Raw genomic sequence first — 17,975 nt, 5'->3', positions numbered from 1 at the left:
GAACGGGCCGCCGACGGGGGAAAAGGGGCAGATCGGAAATGGTGTGGGGGAAGGTTTCGGTGCTTAAGGTTGAAGTGAGGGTGGAGGCTGGAAGAGAAAATGAGATGCCCGGGAAAGTCCCAACCAAAGGCTGCGGGACTGAGGGAGAAGAAGGTAGGGCTACGGTGCAGAGAAAAAAATTCCAAGCTGGAGGAGGCGGCGGCTGATCTGTAAGAAGGAGGAAAATGAGCGGCGGTTTCGGGGGGGAAGGGGTTGTTTGGCTGGTTTCGAAAAAAAAAATGTCAAGGGTGGGGGCTGCTGCCTTGAGAAAAAATGGGGGGAGAAGATAGGTTTAGGGTTTTTTCTTTTTTTGTATTTTTCTGGTGTTTCCAAAATTAACCCCCCCTTTGCAAGTGTTGGAAACCAGTATTTATAGGCAAAACTTTTGCTAGGTTTTTCAACTTGGTCCCTCAACTCTTTTTTTTGTAAATTTTGATTTTTCTTATTTTTTTGTATTTTTTGAAAACGAGCAATATCAACTTCGACTCAAATGCGGAAAATCAATGATTTTAAAAATGACGCGTGAAAAGTCGAACGCGTTTGAAAATATTTTAACAATTTAAATTCTTTTTTTAGACGACGTTGAAAATGCTAAAAGGACGAAAATATATTAAAAAAAAACATATTTTTTTGATTTTCATTGTTTTTCTCTATTTTTGGATTTTTTGAAAATATATCAAAAACATGGGTCAAAAATTGGGTAGCAACAGATGCCCCCTCTTTACAATGCTTACGAAGCGAAAATCCTCAAAATTTTGCATAGTAAGCTTTGTAAAGAAAACAAAAGGAAAATGATTTCATTATCTTGGGCAACCTGCCTACACATACTCACTCTAGTCTATTTTCACGGGCGACTGACCCACACTCTCCCAATAGTCTATTTTCACGGGCAACCTGCCCACACATTGGGTTTACCTGAGATCCCATCTGGCGACCTCATTCAACTGGAACGAAAATATTGTGTAACTCGGTTAACCTGAAATCCCATCTGGCGATTCCCTTTAACCAAAGCTACATGAGATCCCATCTGGCGACCTCATTCAATTGGAACGAAATATGCGTAACTCGGTTAACCTGAAATCCCATCTGGCGATTCCCTTTAACCAAAGCTACCCGAGATCCCATCTGGCGACCTCATTTAACCAAAACAAAAGAATTGTGTGAAAAATGATCTCATTGTATGGGTGACAAACCCAAGAAAAAAATGATGGTCTCATTGTATGGGTGACGAACCCAAGAAAAAAAATGATGGTCTCATTGTATGGGTGACGAACCCCAGAAAGATGATGGTCTCATTGTATGGGTGACGAACCCAGAAAAATGATGGTCTCATTGTATGGGTGACGAACCCTAGAAAAATGATGGTCTCATTGTATGGGTGACGAACCCCAGAAAAACGATGGTCTCATTGTATGGGTGATGAACCCCAAAAAAAATGATGGTCTCATTGTATGGGTGACGAACCCCAGAAAAACGACGGTCTCATTGCAATGGGTGACCTACCCAGATGGAAAAAATATGATGAAGTGCGGTCTCATTGTCATGGGTGACCTACCCGGAAATGGAAAAAATATGACGTGTGATCTCATTGTAATGGGTGACCTACCCAGATGGAAAAAATATGAAAAAGTGGTCTCGTTGGGATGGGCGACCTACCCAGATGGAAAAAAATATGATGAAGTGCGGTCTCATTGTCATGGGTGACCTACCCGGAAATGGAAAAAATATGAAGTGTGATCTCATTGTAATAGGTGACCTACCCAGATGGAAAAAATATGAAAAAGTGGTCTCGTTGGGATGGGCGACCTACCCAGATGGAAAAAAATGTGATATGACACGTGTGAAAAATAGGACTTACCTGGCGAAGTCTTGAGGAGATGACAGAAGAAAGGCTGGAAAACTTGGTGCTTCCTGATAATTCTCGATCATAGGTTTTACAAACTCGGTGTTTCCTGACTGCAAGGGTTGAAAACTCGAGGCTTCCCGATTGCTAGGTTGATCTTTCCATTTCTTTGGGATTTTCCTAATGGTAAGGTTTATCTCATCGTCCTTTTATTCCATGATCAAAACCGATTCTTTATTATCATCACCACAAATGCTTCTTTCTCTTTCCACCATCTTGCTGGACCTCATCAAGGATTTTCCTGTAACAATTCAAAAATATGTGCAAATGGTTTTTTTTTTGTTTTTTTTTTTTAGGTTAGATGATATGCATGCATCCTTACCTGATTTGAAATAATAGGTCCCCCCTCTTTGATGCTCCATCGTCATAGGGTGCCCTTATTTGTATCCCAAAGCTTTCTTTGTTCTTCCGATGTATTGGCTCATTCATGTGTTAGCCATCCACTCAACTGTAAATTCAGTGCCCATCCCGGGTTGTTTTTGACAATTACTGCTCGCATCGTTCATCAAGCTTGACCCTGCCCCCAAGTGTGGTGCTGCTTGATTTATTATGAAGGATTTTCTCTCTTAGATTCTTCTGAGGATTATCCTTTGATTGATTGTGTGCATCATGTCAACACCCCATCAAGATTGTTAATCAGTCATGAACTTGCCTTCGGTTGAAACACCATAAACACCATTCAAGTATGTATGGTCACCAGCCTTCATGGAACTGCCAAGTCATCCAGACATGTATCTCATGCTTTGCAGTAAACAACTCATAATTGTAAGCGCGATGTATTTCTCTATGGATTCCTCTTAGCTTGTCAAATCAGATCGTGAAAATACCCGATAACATCTGTCCGGAGTCATATCCCTGTTTTACAAAGTAACCTAAGATGAAGATATGAAAATATATTTCTAGTGCAGCGTTGCTCATCAATTGCTGCTGAAGTGCACTGGATCATGGATTGTCTTTGAACAACATTGGCCCCAGTATGATCTGAAGGTTCATTCATCGGTTTATACTCAAGAAGGTTTTTTTCTTTGTCATTGTCAGATGCTAAACATAACTTTGATGAACTTTGACGACTCATCATCGGATTCTTTCTTTGCCCCCAGCTGATCTGGATACTGTTTGCTTTCCTTCTTAAGGTCCACTGTATTGCCCCCAGGTGGTCAACGTTTCAAGGAGTGTCGAGAAATGTTGATGTCATTTTTGTCAAGAATTTTGCAAACTCAATTGATGTTCTTGTTCGAAAATCTTTCTTGTTCTGGAATCAAATCTCAACATTTCAACGATCATGTCTATTCAAGTATAATTGTTGAAATGAAATCAGAGAGATATCAGTTTTTGAAAAGTTATTTTTGAAATTCGAGCTCCTTTAGTCAAAGACCCAACACACTATTCACTGCAGTCCTTTGATTGTCTTGTATTTTGAAAACAGAAATGACCCGTTGTAAGATTTAAAATGACTTTTTCATGGTTCTTTGTGTCCACTTTAAACTCTGATTTTAGGTATATCTTTTGATGGTTTGTGGTGAGGTGATATTTTTGTGAATTTCAAATGACTAAATGCTCAGGCTTGATAAAGAAAGGTTGTTTCTTTTTTCAGTATTTATTTTATCAGCATGCATAATAACCAGTAGCTTAATTCAATGAAGCCACGACTCTTATAGAAAAACTCTTCAAGTTTTGAGAGCGCCATTTATCGGTTCAAATTGCTTGCTTGATTAAAAAGGGCTTTTAAAAGCACGTAATGCAGGCTATGGTTCATGGCTATGAAAGAAAGGAATTCCATAGGCTCAAAAGGTGTTTGAGGGTTTCAACGACCTAGGACCAACATTAACTATTCATCGATTCTCTTTCTCTTGTTGTCATTGTAGAGAGAGTGACATATAACCTTGTTAATCTTCAAATAGAATTCTTTTAACATAGGTCATAATCCAAATCCAACTTTTCTTTGATGAATAAACTAATCTAATTATTTTTTGAAGACATTAGAGGCTCTATCCAAGACACACCAAAAGATATGAAGCATCGATTTTTCTAGTGTTGACCTTTGGCATTTGCTGTCTTTTCTCAATTGAAAACTGTCTTGCCTCTCTTAGAATTGATAGGCATTTTCTTTCCTTTCCATTTTTTTTGTTTTTTTTTTTTTTGCATAGCCTTCCTCAAAGTTTTTCTTGGATGACCCTCAATCTATGGATTTTCTTCTGCTAGCCCTTTCTCAAACATTGGACTTTTGTTCTAAGCTTTTCTTTGATCCATTGATTTTATCAGTGTCTCCAAAATATTTCTCATTTGCCCCCAGTGTGGAGTGTGATCCTAGTCAAGGTTTCTTTTTGAAAGAAAATATCTCACCAAGCTTAAAATGGGACTACAAGGGATATAATTTTTAGAAAGTGAAGAGATATCAAAGATGACCTTTTCTCATTTCAAGCAAGGTCGGTTAGAACCGATAAATTTTGACCTCATCTAGTGTAATGATTTGTACTTGCAAGAATCATGATTCACGAGTCCACTACTATTGAATCCACTACATGTCATTATGCATACTGCTAAAACTTAGCTATATGATGTGTGGTTCAGTTTCAAAAGGTATGAGTTCAAAATTGTTTGGTCAACTCATGTCATTTTCAAGCATAGAGTCATTTCTGTAATCAAAACACTTTTAATCTTCCGGATTGATTAACCTTCATCGCATGTTGGAGTTTGATCAAAATATTTTGTCAGGATAAAATGCTAAACATCTGTTGATTTCAAAACAACAAAGAGACAAAAACAAGGCATATTTCGTTGAAGGATGAGATGTGATCCCAAAACAAAATGCAGAATTCCATAACAATATGATTGACTGTTCATCACCATTCTTGAATCAGCTTTTCTGGCAATATTTGCGTTTTGTCAAGCACTTTCAATCAACATGTCATTCTGAAGATGTTCGGGGAACAATATAGCTAGTGACACCCTTCTTCAACGACTCCACTTGTCTCTTGCTCACCAACTTTCAAACTCAATTCTTGCAATTCTTGAAATTGCTCAATTGAAATGGTTGAGGACCCTATCATGACATCACATCTCTTGTCTGGATTAAACCACCCAGAAAATGGTGGTTGCATAGGATTTGTCGGAGTCAAACAAAATTCTGGAATCTGGCAGATGCTGGTCGACAAACTTAAATGGCAGAGGAATGTCCCATCTTGGCAAAGATATTTGAGCAATTGATGCTACCGTGAGACCTGGCTATACCACATAATTAAGGGCTCACACCGTCAAAGTCATCTCCTGATTCACCTCTCATCATTGTTCTAGAATCCATGGCAGATCCTTCAATCTTTCTTCTCTTCATAACTTGTTCAATTCTTCGGCAAATCCTCACAACATTATTTCAATCTTCCAATGTTGCTATGGTTGGTTGAGGATTGTTAGAAAACTTTCTAACAGCTTGGTAATCTTGGCAGCGCCCAGAAACTTGTAGTATCGCCACTACCGACGTGTGGAATCACACATTATCTCTATTGGAATAGCACCTGATGAATCTAAAACTCCTTTGTCCCCTCTTCGATTTCTCACTAACAGTGCAGCAAACAAACACCTATAGAGGAAGTCCTGCTCTGTTGAAGTTTCAGTCTTCTTCATGTTTTTCAGTCTAGGCAAGTATCTTCTCTCAACTTTTGCATTTTAATACTGACACTGTTGAAGGAAAATCATAGATGATCTGAAACTACTGTATTTCTTCTTGGATTTCCCACTTATGGATCCACAAACAGATTCCTGCCGAGAGAGCTCTGCTACGTTGAAGTTTGATGTCTGCTTGTATTTTTCAGACCAGGTCTGGCTCTTCAACCTACTAAGATGTCTTTGTGCTGAAACTGATGAGAGAAATATTTGTAGCATATGCAACTTATAAATTCCCTCTTGCATTCCCAATTTGCAGAGCCATAAATGGATTTTTATAGAGGGAGCTCTGCCGCATTGAAGTTCAGTGTTCAATCATGGTTTTTCAGACCATCTTGTGCTGCTGAACTGGAATTGAGCTCATAATTGGGGTAACTTCAAAGCAGACTAATGCACCATGAACAGGAGGTTAGTAGTCGTTTGGTTCCATTAGATGATGTGGAGGCGATGAATACTTAACAGCGCAACTGGACAGGAATCAGAGTTGTCATTAGTTGATGACTGAAGGCGTTGTTGCTGTTGTTCATGACTGAAAAGGAAAGGTACAACTTCAATTGGACGTGAACAAGCAGTGTTCCCACAGAAAACTGTGCAGACATTCTCTTTTCATTTGATGCTCAACACTTGTTCGAGCAGATCTGAGTCCCGCTACTTCACTCTTGATGCTCTCAACCTTAATCTGATACTGAACCTATATCTGACTCCTTTGTTCACTTCCATTATTTTTCTTCAATCTCGTGCAGCACAACTTGTACAAGGGACCTACGTTTCGACCCGGTTCATGCATGATAAATGTATGAACATGTAATCTATATGATGAACTCTCCTTTCGAGAGGTGACAATATGGTCGTAACTCTTGTATGATGGACAAGAATCGTGATTTTTGCCCAAACTCTACAATGAAAAGTTTCGGAGCAACGACCAATGTGTCACCCACAAGTCTTGAGTTCAAGATGCTTCAAGAAGGGTTTGCCCTTATGCAAAAAACGATAGCACATACAACCTAAGGACATGTTCTATTCATTATGTGAACATGGGTAAGTTTTCTATCTGGTCTCAAAAGGGTCTCATATCTGCCCAGTGACGTTCTTCGTAAAGACAGTATGGGGGCGTTGCAAGGAATGGTTAAGGCACATATACCCACCATTACCAAGCAAGCACTCAGATATGAGTTGGGTGTTTCACACATCTGAACCCTGACCAATAGTCTTAGGGCAGATCGCTAGTTCCCCACCTAACCTAGAAGCTTGTGTGTGCTTTTAAAAATAAATACAGGTGATGCATGAGACAATTCTATAAAATGCATGGAAATAAATATTAACAAAAAGATAAAAATGCAAAAACTTAAACACATCAAATACACAAAGCTTAGTCCAATAATCGAAAAAATACCTTCCCTAGTGGAGTTGCCATTCTGTCGCACCCCAAAAATAAATCAGCGCGCGGCATCGGCCGGTTATTTTTCGTCTCGTTGTTGTATACTTGAATTTGGTTCGTTGGAGTCGCCACCTAGTAATTGATTTCGGGCTACTGGGGAAACCGATGTACTGGTCTCGTCAGAGATTCGCGGTAAGGGACTGGTTGTGGTTAGGGAAGGTATTAGCACCCCTAACGCACCCTACCTGAGGTAAGCTGCTTCGTGGCTTTGAAAACTAGTATTTATAGGCAAAACTTTTGCTAGGTTTTTCAACTTGGTCCCTCAACTCTTTTTTTTGTAAATTTTGATTTTTCTTATTTTTTTGTATTTTTTGAAAACGAGCAATATTAACGTCGACTCAAATGCGGAAAATCAATGATTTTAAAAATGACGCGTGAAAAGTCGAACGCGTTTGAAAATATTTTAACAATTTAAATTCTTTTTTTAGACGACGTTGAAAATGCTAAAAGGACGAAAATATATTAAAAAATTTTTTTTTTTTGGATTTTCATTGTTTTTCTCTATTTTTGGATTTTTTGAAAATATATCAAAAACATGGGTCAAAAATTGGGTAGCAACACTTCTTATTAATAAACACTAATGATCCAACAATTGAACCATGTATATATGTTATTAAATGAATTGAAGCTCCTTTTGAAATTTGAACAAAGAATTCGGACCTATACTTGCTAACTACAGTAGCATGTTAACTCTAGTCCTTAATGCCATAGTTTTTAAACCCGGCCCGGCCCGGCGGGTCGACCCGGGACCCGGCCGACCCGGGCATGAAACCGGTCCGGGTGAAGGCCAAAACCCGCTTGGGAATTGGCCCGGCCAAACCCGGTCAACCCGCCGGGTCGACCCGGGACCCGGACGACCCGGGCAAACCCGGGTGAGACCCGGCCACTTTTTTTTTTACTTTCCTTGTCATTAAACGGTGTCGTTTAATGACATATCCTACTGACTACTGAGCACCGAAGCGAAGACAGAAGAAGATCGAAATCGAAGAACTTAACCTAATCTCTCTCGCACGAATTGAACGGAGCAGAAGAAGAACGAAGCAGACGAAGAACGAAGCAAAAAATATTAAACACCGCCTTCAATCCACGCTGCAAAAGGTTTGAATCTCCTTCTCACTCTCTGTTTTGTTTATTGTTCGTTGTTTTCTCATTTCTGGGTTCTGGCGTCAATTTCAGTTTCAAGTTTCAACCCGATTCAAGATCATACTTCTTTCCCTCGCTGCCATCGATCTCACAGAAGAAGAAACCTCAGCCCTCAGGTATGTTTCTCCAACCCGATTGCTGCTACAATGTCTGTATTTTCTTCTACCAGTGACCTCTGTTTCAATAGCTCTGTTTCTTCTATTCGTGTGTGTTGTTTGTTCGTTCATTTGTTTGATGCTGCCAGTGGACTTAAATTGATGCAGAAATGTTAGAATGCTCTCGGATTAGAAATGTTAGAATTGATGCAGAAATGTAGGATTAGAAATGAACTGAGAAATGTTAGAACTGAGAAATGTTAGAGCTGAATTTCCTTGAACAATTCACACCCCTCTCATGTACTTCATTTGCCTTGCACAATCCATTTATAAGAGTATTATATATGACAACATCAGGTAAACATCCAAAACTCTCCGTGTCCTTGAAAAATTCAAGAGCTCTATCCACACCCCCTACTCTGCAAAGACCTCGGATAAGAATATTAAAAGTCCAAATGTCAGGAGGAGATTGCATTACCAAATACTCTTTAAACAAGTAAAGAAATGGGATGAAATTTAATTTTTCATGATTGTTTACTAGAAATTCGAGCCTTGTGCAGGATTATGAGAAATTGTTATGGAGATATTGTATATCGAATTGGAGTGTTGAATTGAGAATTATTTTTGTCATGCATAAAGTTTATTTATATAAAATACTTCATGCATAAAGTTGAATTCAGAATTATCAGTGATGGAAAGTTATGCAATTCTATTGCATTATGTCAGGTTTGAAAATGTCTTCACATGATGGTAGTACTCCAAGTAGTGATCCTTCAACGGCCCAATCATCTCAACCTTCAATTTCCATGTCAAGTGGGTAGTAGAGGAAAAACAGATTTAGCATGGGGTCATTGTAGAGAAGCTCCGAACTTAGTGTTGGATGTAAAAAAACTAAATTAGTTTGTTTATATTGTGCTAAAGTATTTGCGGGTGGTGGTATTAATCGATTTAAGCAACATTTAGCTGGAGCTAAAGGAGAAGTTGGACAATGTCGCAAATGTCCTCCTGATGTTCGACATCAAATGCTTTTGAACCTTAAAGGAAATGTTGAAACGAAAAAAAGAATTAGAGAAATGCAAGCAGATTTCAATCCTTTAATGCACAACAAAGGAGCATGAAAAATTGATGATTAGGCAATTAGAATATGATGATGGTGATGATGATGAGGAGGAGGAGGATGAGGATGTCAATACTAAAAAAACATATGTTACCACCGAAGGTTGCAAAAAGAAAAAGATTCAAAGCACCGGTACTGTAAAACAATCAACTACAAGCTATGGAAAGCAGAAGAAATCTGCAACATTAGGGACATATTTCATGCCGAGAACAACTCCTGGTGCTCAAAAGTCTCTTCAGAATTGTTGGCAAAGGAAAGAAGCAGTTGAACGGTGTGATCTTGCTTTAGCGAAGTGGATGTTTGATGCATGTGTTCCATTTAATGCTGTTAACTCTGTGTATTATCAGCATGCCATAGATGCTGTAACAACCATGGGTCCTGGTTATAAAGGACCAAACTTGCATGCTATCCGTGGTTATTACTTGGCAAAAGCGGTTGATGAAGTGAAGATTTATGTTGAGAGTTATCGGGCGATTTGGAAGAAGACTGTTGCACATTAATGGCTGATGGATGGACAGATCAGAAGAGGAGGACTTTAATTAACTTCTTAGTATATTGTCCTAAAGGAACAGTTTTTTGAAAACGGTGGATGTATCAGATGTCTCAAAGACTGCTAGATTGCTGTATCAGTTGTTTAGAGAGGTTGTTTTGTATGTTGGGGTAGAAAACATTGTGCATATGGTGACTGATAATGCTGCAAATTATGTTGCTGCTGGCAGGTTATTGATGGAAGAATTTCATTCAATATTTTGGTCTCCTTGTGCTGCTCATTGCATCAACCTCATACTCCAGGACATTGGTAAATTGCAGTCAGTTGGTTCTGTTGTTGAGCATGCTTCTGGTATCACTAAGTATATTTATAATCATTGTTATCCATTGTATTTGATGAGGAAGTTCACTGGAGGAAAAGAAATACTTCGTCCAGCTCCTACTCGTTTTGCCACCAATTTCATTGCATTGCAAAGCATTTTAGCTCATAAAGATCAGTTGAGAGCTATGGTGACATCTAGGGAATGGGTCTCATCTGCTTATGCTAAAGATATCAAAGGAAAAAAGTTTGTTGAAAGTGTGCTAGACTCTTTGTTTTGGGAAGAATGTGCAATAATTGTGCGAATGAGTGAACCTTTAGTTCGAGTTCTACGATTGGTTGATGGTGATGCTAGACCTTCGATGGGATATTTGTATGATGCTATTCATCATGCAAAAGAAGAAATGATGAGGAGATTTCAAAAGAGAAAGCCTACAGTGAAACCTTTCATAGACATTATCAATAATCGGTGGGATGGACAATTTTTATAGAAATCTTTATGCAGCGGCATTTTGGTTGAATCCTCGATTTCAATATGATGCAAATATAATGGATAAACATATGAGCACCATTTCTGCACTTCTAGATGTTCTTGAGAAGTATGCACATGGAAATCTACCATTACAAAGTAAGATTACAAGTGAGATGAAGTTTTTAGGAATGCTGAACATGACTTTGGCCGAGTGTCCGCAAAAAATAATCGCACTCTTATGCCTCCAGGTATATAATTTGTATATTTAAAAATATTATTTGACAGTCTTACACTTTTACTTATTATTTTTTTGTATAGATGAATGGTGGATGACATATGGAACCAGCGCTCCAAATCTACAACAATTGGCTATACGAGTGTTAAGTCAAACTTGTAGTTCTTCGGGATGTGAGAGAAATTGGAGTATGTTTGAAGATTTATTAGGTGTTGACGATATTGGCTCCATTCCATCGACATTTGATCCAAATTTTTCTTCCATGGAGACAGAATAACTTAATGTGTTAATTCAACATAAGTGAATGTGTTGTTGTTTTAAATTTTGATGTTTTGCAGAATAACTTAATGTGTTAATTCAACATAAGTGAATGTGTTGTTGTTTTAAATTTTGATGTTTTGTTTTAAATATTTTAGAATTTATGTTGTTGGAATTTATGTGGTTGGATGTTTTGTTTTAAATATTTTATAATTTATATTTGGTTTGTATTTTGGATATTGAATTAAATTTATGTTGTTGGTTTATAATTTAAATTTGGTTTAAGGAAGTGTTGTATTGTAATTAGTTATGTGTTTTTTTTTTTATATAGGTTTTTTTGGGTTGACCCGGGTTAACCCGGGTCAACCCACCTGACCCGTGACCCAGAAGGTCGACCGGGTCAATGACCGGGTCGGGTTTCAAAACTATGCTTAATGCTTTCAACTCTTTTTTTAAAACAATTTCTTTGACACAATAAATTGTACTTTCATTGAAATTAGGCTCTTTAAGTTCAAAATTACACCATTATAGATATTCACATAAAATGGCCCACTCAGTCACAGCTTTGTAAAAGCCTAACAAGTAGCTAGCAACTTAATGGCTTAATCGACAAATGCTCTCAATCGAGTAAATAAGTTCGGTGTTTAGTTACGCTAGAATTCAATTACTCAATTTTGAAAAAAGAAAAAACAACGAGTTTTTTCTTTATATTATACTAAAAAAAATCAGTCTTTCACCATGAAATTCACATAATGAAAGACTGGTTTTATCTTTTAGTAGACAAAATAGCATGCCTTAGGTCTAGGGGTATTGTCATAACCCATTTTTTGGGTTATTCTCCCAAATTCATTTTTTTCTTCCAAAAAATCAAAAAAATTATTCGAACAAAAAAACAAAAAATCCAAAAAAAATAATAACAATAAGAATAGGATGTCAGAGCGCCCAGAAAATGGCTAGAAGTTGGTTGAGGAGGCTCAAAAATTCAAAAATTAAAATTTGATTGTATATTTTTTACAGATGAATAGTCCTGTTGATAAAGAAAAATTCAATTCAAGGAAAAAAAGTTCAAAATCAAATGTTTATGGACTCAATTAAATTTTATTGGAGGTTTAATTGAATTTATATAGGGTTTGATTACAAGAAAAATTATTTTTTAAGTCAATTTAGGCTTTAATTGGAAGAAATTAAAGTTCTGCGGTCAAAATAGAATTTTTAAGAGTTGATTTGGTCAAATCAGGGCCTTAATTGCATGGATATTGAAGTCTGATGGCCAATTAGGGACTTGATTGAAGAAATCCAAAGCCAAGGACTAAATTGAAAAAGGTGCGTAATAAAGGGGCTGAAATTGACCAAATTAAGGGTCAAATTGAATAAATTGAAAGTTCATTGATCAATTAAGGGTCAAATTGCATAAATCTAAAACCAAGGACCAAAGAAAAAAATGCGCTAAAATCTGGAGTTGAAATTGAAGTTCTTCATGGGTAAAAATTAAACAAAATTAAAAGTTTGAAGCCAATCAGGGGTGTAGATAGAAATAAATCACAAATTGAAGGACTAAATCGTAAGTACTATTCATCTTCTTCTCCAACAAGGCTGGTTGGGTGGCCACCTTCCCAAGGCATTTGGCGCCTCGTTTTCGTCACCAAATTGGATGAAACGTACACGCAAACGATCCTGTGATCCTGACTACACGCTAGCGTAAGCCGTTCGGGCTGATCGAAGCTGCAAAACTGACAGTTCATGATTGCTGCTTTGAGCCAATGATTGGGATGCTTTCCGGTCGAATCAAGGGCTGAGATTTTGCACCATAAGAGACAAAGTGTCCCTCTTCCTCAGGTGAACCCGAGTTGACTCGAGTTATTTGTTTTTTTCTCTCTTTTTTAATTATTTTCCTTTTCAATTTCATTCTTCAACATTGGTTTAATTGGGAATTAGATTTCATATTTGGTTTTGATTTGCTTTCTATGAAGTTTATTTTAACCTCATAATTTGGGTCGCAAATTTGACATGGTAACTCGAGTTAACCTAAGTTGATCAAATATATTTTTGTCTCAATATTATTTTTTAAAAATATGCCTTCTTGAATTTGTTTAGTTAAACTATATTTTTAACGGTTGTCCGATTTGTTTTTAGACCTGTCAAGTTGACCAGGTCACATCGAGACAATCCTTACTCAAATTTTTTTTATTAGAAAGCACACTTAGCAAATAATAATTTAGTCTTGATAAAACTAATTAATCAATTCCATAGTTTCAATAACAATATGTTTAAATTCTTATTTTTAGTTATATATAGTTTAGTACTGTCAATTTCAAGTTCTTTTACAAGTTTTTTTTTTTTTTTTGCTTCCTTCTTGAAAAAAAGAAAAAGGAAAAGAAGAAGCAGCTAGTTGGGGAAATTTCATTAGGAAGGAAGGTATTTTATATATATAGTTAATGGAATGTTTCATAAAATATACTACAAGGATTAAATAATTAATTTTAATAAATTACAGCGCTAATTAGTTATAATTAAATCTTCATTGACATATAGGATTTTATTATTTGTTTTTTGAAGGAGAATATGTACATGCAACAATCTTTACTGTTCCATCATTTAGGAATATAGAATTCAAATATGGTTTTAATAGTATATTTGTAGGGTACAAATCTGTTTGTATAAGCAATATTTTCATAAATTTATCAATTCTGCAACTGGAAAAAAGAAATAGACTCAATATTCCACATGAGAAAACCAATAAAATGAAAGAAAAAGAGAATTCTTTCTTTATCCAAAAAATGCTTAACACAATTTAGTTACAGCACTACAACTCAACTGTTATATTATCTTAATTAACAAAAAAATCCATCATATAATAAGCCAAAAAAAGTCCATTCATAAGCTATTTCCCGGGGCATAGGCTGACAAATTTTAAACCCCAGAACCGAACACAAGTTGTAGGATTCAAGTGTTGCATTTTTTATTATATAATTAAATAAAAATAGCATTTGCTTTGTTTTCGAGTATTAATTTTTTATCATATAATTAAATAAAAATAATTTTATAAAAAAAATATTAAACTAAATGGAATTTATGATCAAGAAAACTCTTAAACAATTTGATTTGAATTCCTAGTGAGATAAATAATCAGATTAAAAGATTTCAAGATTAACTCATTAGACCGAGTTTAATAATTAGTCAATAAATTTTTCATTACCTAAATATTAATTTTTTATATTAAATTTTCTCTTATCCAACCAATAACATAATGTTAACTAGTTCTATTTCTATTAGTTGAAGAACAATGCTTTTCTATGGAAAAAAAAATATTTGTAGGCCCTTGGGTAATAAAATACTTAATTGAAAAATCAAAATAATTTAGTAATAAAATTGATATAAAAAATAAATTGGGTGCAAAATCGATAATACTCAAGTAATTTAATGGTATATTTAATGTTTGCCCCTGTTGAGATTACGAAGAGACCGAATATAAAAGTATTTATAAAAAGATTTTGGTTTTGAAGTTTTTAAATCGATTCTGGAGGACCACAATATCTTAGAGCACCACATCAAAAGATAAGAAATTCCTCGAAGATCACCATATCATGGTGTGTATCTCGGACACGCGGAAAACACTTGTCGCCGTTTTGCCTTTTAGAAACTCTAATGCTCCAATACTTTCGGTGGAGTTTAGCTTCTTTTTTTTACTTAACCTTCAGCTCTGCTACAGTTCAAGGATTTCTATCCCTAAATGAAAAATGAATTTTTGAGCATAAAATACCCATAACCTAATCCGTCATTAAATTCTAAACAAGCAAACAATGCCTCATTTTCAAATGTAATTGTAGCAATACATTATTATTTTTTTTTCTTTTATAAAGAAGAGATGATATGTCTTCCACTTTTTAATATAAAAAATTAAAAAGTCTGGCCCACGAGGGAGGCCTTTTCTTTAATGAGTTAGGTACATAGACCTTTAACACTTTAATCATTCTAAAGGACCAGTTAAAAAACAATTATAACTTTTTTATCGGATACCAATACCATTGAAATTTCAATTTTTTTTTTTTTTTAAGATTGTAACCTTTTTTCATATTATTTTAGCAACATTTCTTTCTTTACACCCTTTCATGGTGTTTTTTTTTTCTTTTTTATATAAAAACATTTATTTGATTGATAAAACTTTTTTGTTTGTTGTTTGATTAAATACCGTTTGTTTTTTTAATTTTTTATAACATTTGAAGGCACTATTTTTTTTGTTACAAACCTCCTGTTTGGTTTTCCTCAATTAAACTTTATTTGATAGCTTTCCTTTGCATGCCAACTTTTATTATCTTATAGTTAGAACATAAATACAAAAAAAATACGTTATTAATGCCATATATGCTTATCCCAAATAACTCAAATCTATAAAAAATATTATCATTTTAATATATATATAAAAAAAAACTTAAAAAGATATCGTTTTAAATTTTTTTCTGTAAGATCACATGTAGACTCTTGTCCTGTTTAATTTGAACTCAATCCATGTAAGAGCTCAATTTAGAAGGTTTCTTAACTTCTCAACTTCATCTTTTATTATCGTTAACAATTCTTTTTAATTTTTAATTATGTCTTGATTATTCCATAAACATATGTTTTATTAAATAGATGTGATACATTTTTTACTCATGATCAATAACCCAATTTTTACTCCCTTTAAAAAACATTTAAATTGTGCATCAAAACATTTTGTAAACAAAATTGAACATATTTTTTTAAAAGAAACAATTGTGAAAAAATATCAAGAATTCAAAAAATCACAAAAAAATAAAATAAAAATAAAAATTATGATTTGGGATGAAATCAAACAAATAAATAAATTTTAAAAAGCAAGAAGTCAGGCCAACTATAATTTTGAGGACCAATTAGAAAGTTTAATTCAAAAGAAAATTGAAGAAAAAGGTTGGATTAATTTGGCCACTACTTTCGGTGGGTCAAGGATTTTTATGTCCAAGGGGGGGTCAGGTTTTAAAAAGAAAAGGCAAAGAAAAAACTGGCCCGGCTATCGTATCAAAATATGAGCTTACTTTTTCTTTTTTCCCTGTCTCTCACTTGTTGTTGTTTTCTCTTTTAAAAACTCAAATTAATATTAAATTAACAAGAAAAAACTAAATTAGGTGTTTTTGCCTCTCCTCACAAATTAGAATTTGTTAAATTAATATTTTTTATTTTTTTAATTAATGTTTTTTTTATAAAAACAATTTATTATTTAATTTTAAATTTATTTTTTATTAGATTATTTAACTCCTATTAGATGAATCACATGTTTTGGTGGGTTAATACAGTTGACTCGGATTTTTTTTTAAATTAACTCTCGGTCTTGTTATTTAATATTAGGTTGATTGATAATTGAGTTTCATAATTTGTTTTTATTGGGTTATTTCGACTTCATGATCCGAGAATAATGCTTAATGAGTTAACCCGAGTTAACTTGGTTTGTTTTTTTTTTTTTTTCATTGAATTTTTTTATAATTTTATTATTTAACATTGAATTAATAGCTTTACTTTGCATGTCAATTTTTATTATCTTATAGTTAGAAAGTAAATACAAAAAAATAAGTTATTGATCGCATCCATGCCCATCGCTCAATTTGCGGATTTAGTGACTTCGCCCGAGATAACCCAAGTCGATAAAAAAAATATCATCTTAACATATATATATAAAAAAATTAAATATCATCTTGAAATTTTTTTAAAGTCACATCAAGTAGCCTCTTACCTTGTTTAATTTGAAACTCAATCTATATAAGGGTTTATTTTGAGAGGTTCCTTAACTTCTAAACTTGGTCTTTTGGTATTCTTAACAATTCTTTTTAATTTTTAATTATGCCTTGAATATTTCATATATTTTATTAAATTGATGAAATACATTTTTTACTCATGGTAAATAACCCAATTTTACCCCTTTAAAAAACACATAAATTGGGAATCAAAACATTTTATAGACAAAATTGAACATATTTTTTTAAAAGAAACAATAGTGAAAAAAAATATCAAGTATTCCAAAAATCACAAAAAATAAAATGAAATAAAAATTATGATTTGGGATGAAATCAAACAAAAAAAAAATTAAAAAGCAAGAAGTGGTCTAAAACAAGTACAATCATGCCAGCTATAATTTTGAGGATCAATTAGAAGTTTGATTCAAAAGAAAATTGAAGAAAAAAATTGGATTTGTCGAAATTCCTCGAAGATCACCATAATAAGATGGTGTGTATCTTGGAAAAGTGAAAAAAGTTGGATTTGTGGAAATTCCTCGAAGATCAATCATGTCCCTGTTTTGTCTTTTAAAAACTCTAATATAATTAAAAGACCTCTAAAACGCGTGGAAAAGCACTGTAGCTTCTCCACGCTTTTTAATTATACTTATATATAATAATAATAATTATTATTATTATTATTATATATAATAATTATTATTATAATTAAGTGATATACTAAAATGAGTAGTTTTTTCACTGTAGCTAAAATTGTTTTTTTTTATAGTTTTTATTTTTATTTTTTTTCTGTGGTATTTTTTTTTTGTTTTTCGTTTTTTTTTTCTGTAGCATTTTTTTTTTTTAAAAATATTTTTTCACTGTAGCAGTTTTTTTCTCGCTTTTATTTCTTCTGTTTTTTACATATAATTAAGTAATATACTAAAATGCGTAGTTTTTTTTACTGTAGAAAAGTTTTTTTTTTTGTAATTTTTTCTTCTGTACCATTTTTTTTCTGTAGCAGTTTTTCCTTTTTTTGTTTTTTTTTTACATATTTTTTTAACGCGTGTGTTTTTCATTGTAGCAATTT

General features: G+C 34.2%; 1 long non-coding RNA gene across 1 annotated transcript; it reads left to right on the top strand.

Annotated features, from left to right (window-relative positions):
• The first annotated feature begins 7,999 nt into the window (after positions 1-7,999).
• Positions 8,000-11,595, top strand: LOC118040412 (uncharacterized). The gene is made up of 3 exons (XR_012169863.1): positions 8,000-8,138; positions 8,217-8,299; positions 11,500-11,595. It is a non-coding gene; the product is annotated as an uncharacterized lncRNA (long non-coding RNA).
• Positions 11,596-17,975: the final 6,380 nt, after the last annotated feature.

Source organism: Populus alba, chromosome 1 (assembly GCF_005239225.2).
Source record: "Populus alba chromosome 1, ASM523922v2, whole genome shotgun sequence".
Classification (NCBI taxonomy): Eukaryota; Viridiplantae; Streptophyta; class Magnoliopsida; order Malpighiales; family Salicaceae; genus Populus; species Populus alba.
The sequence above is the reverse complement of the archived record's forward strand: the minus strand, read 5'-3'. Positions and strand labels throughout refer to the sequence as shown.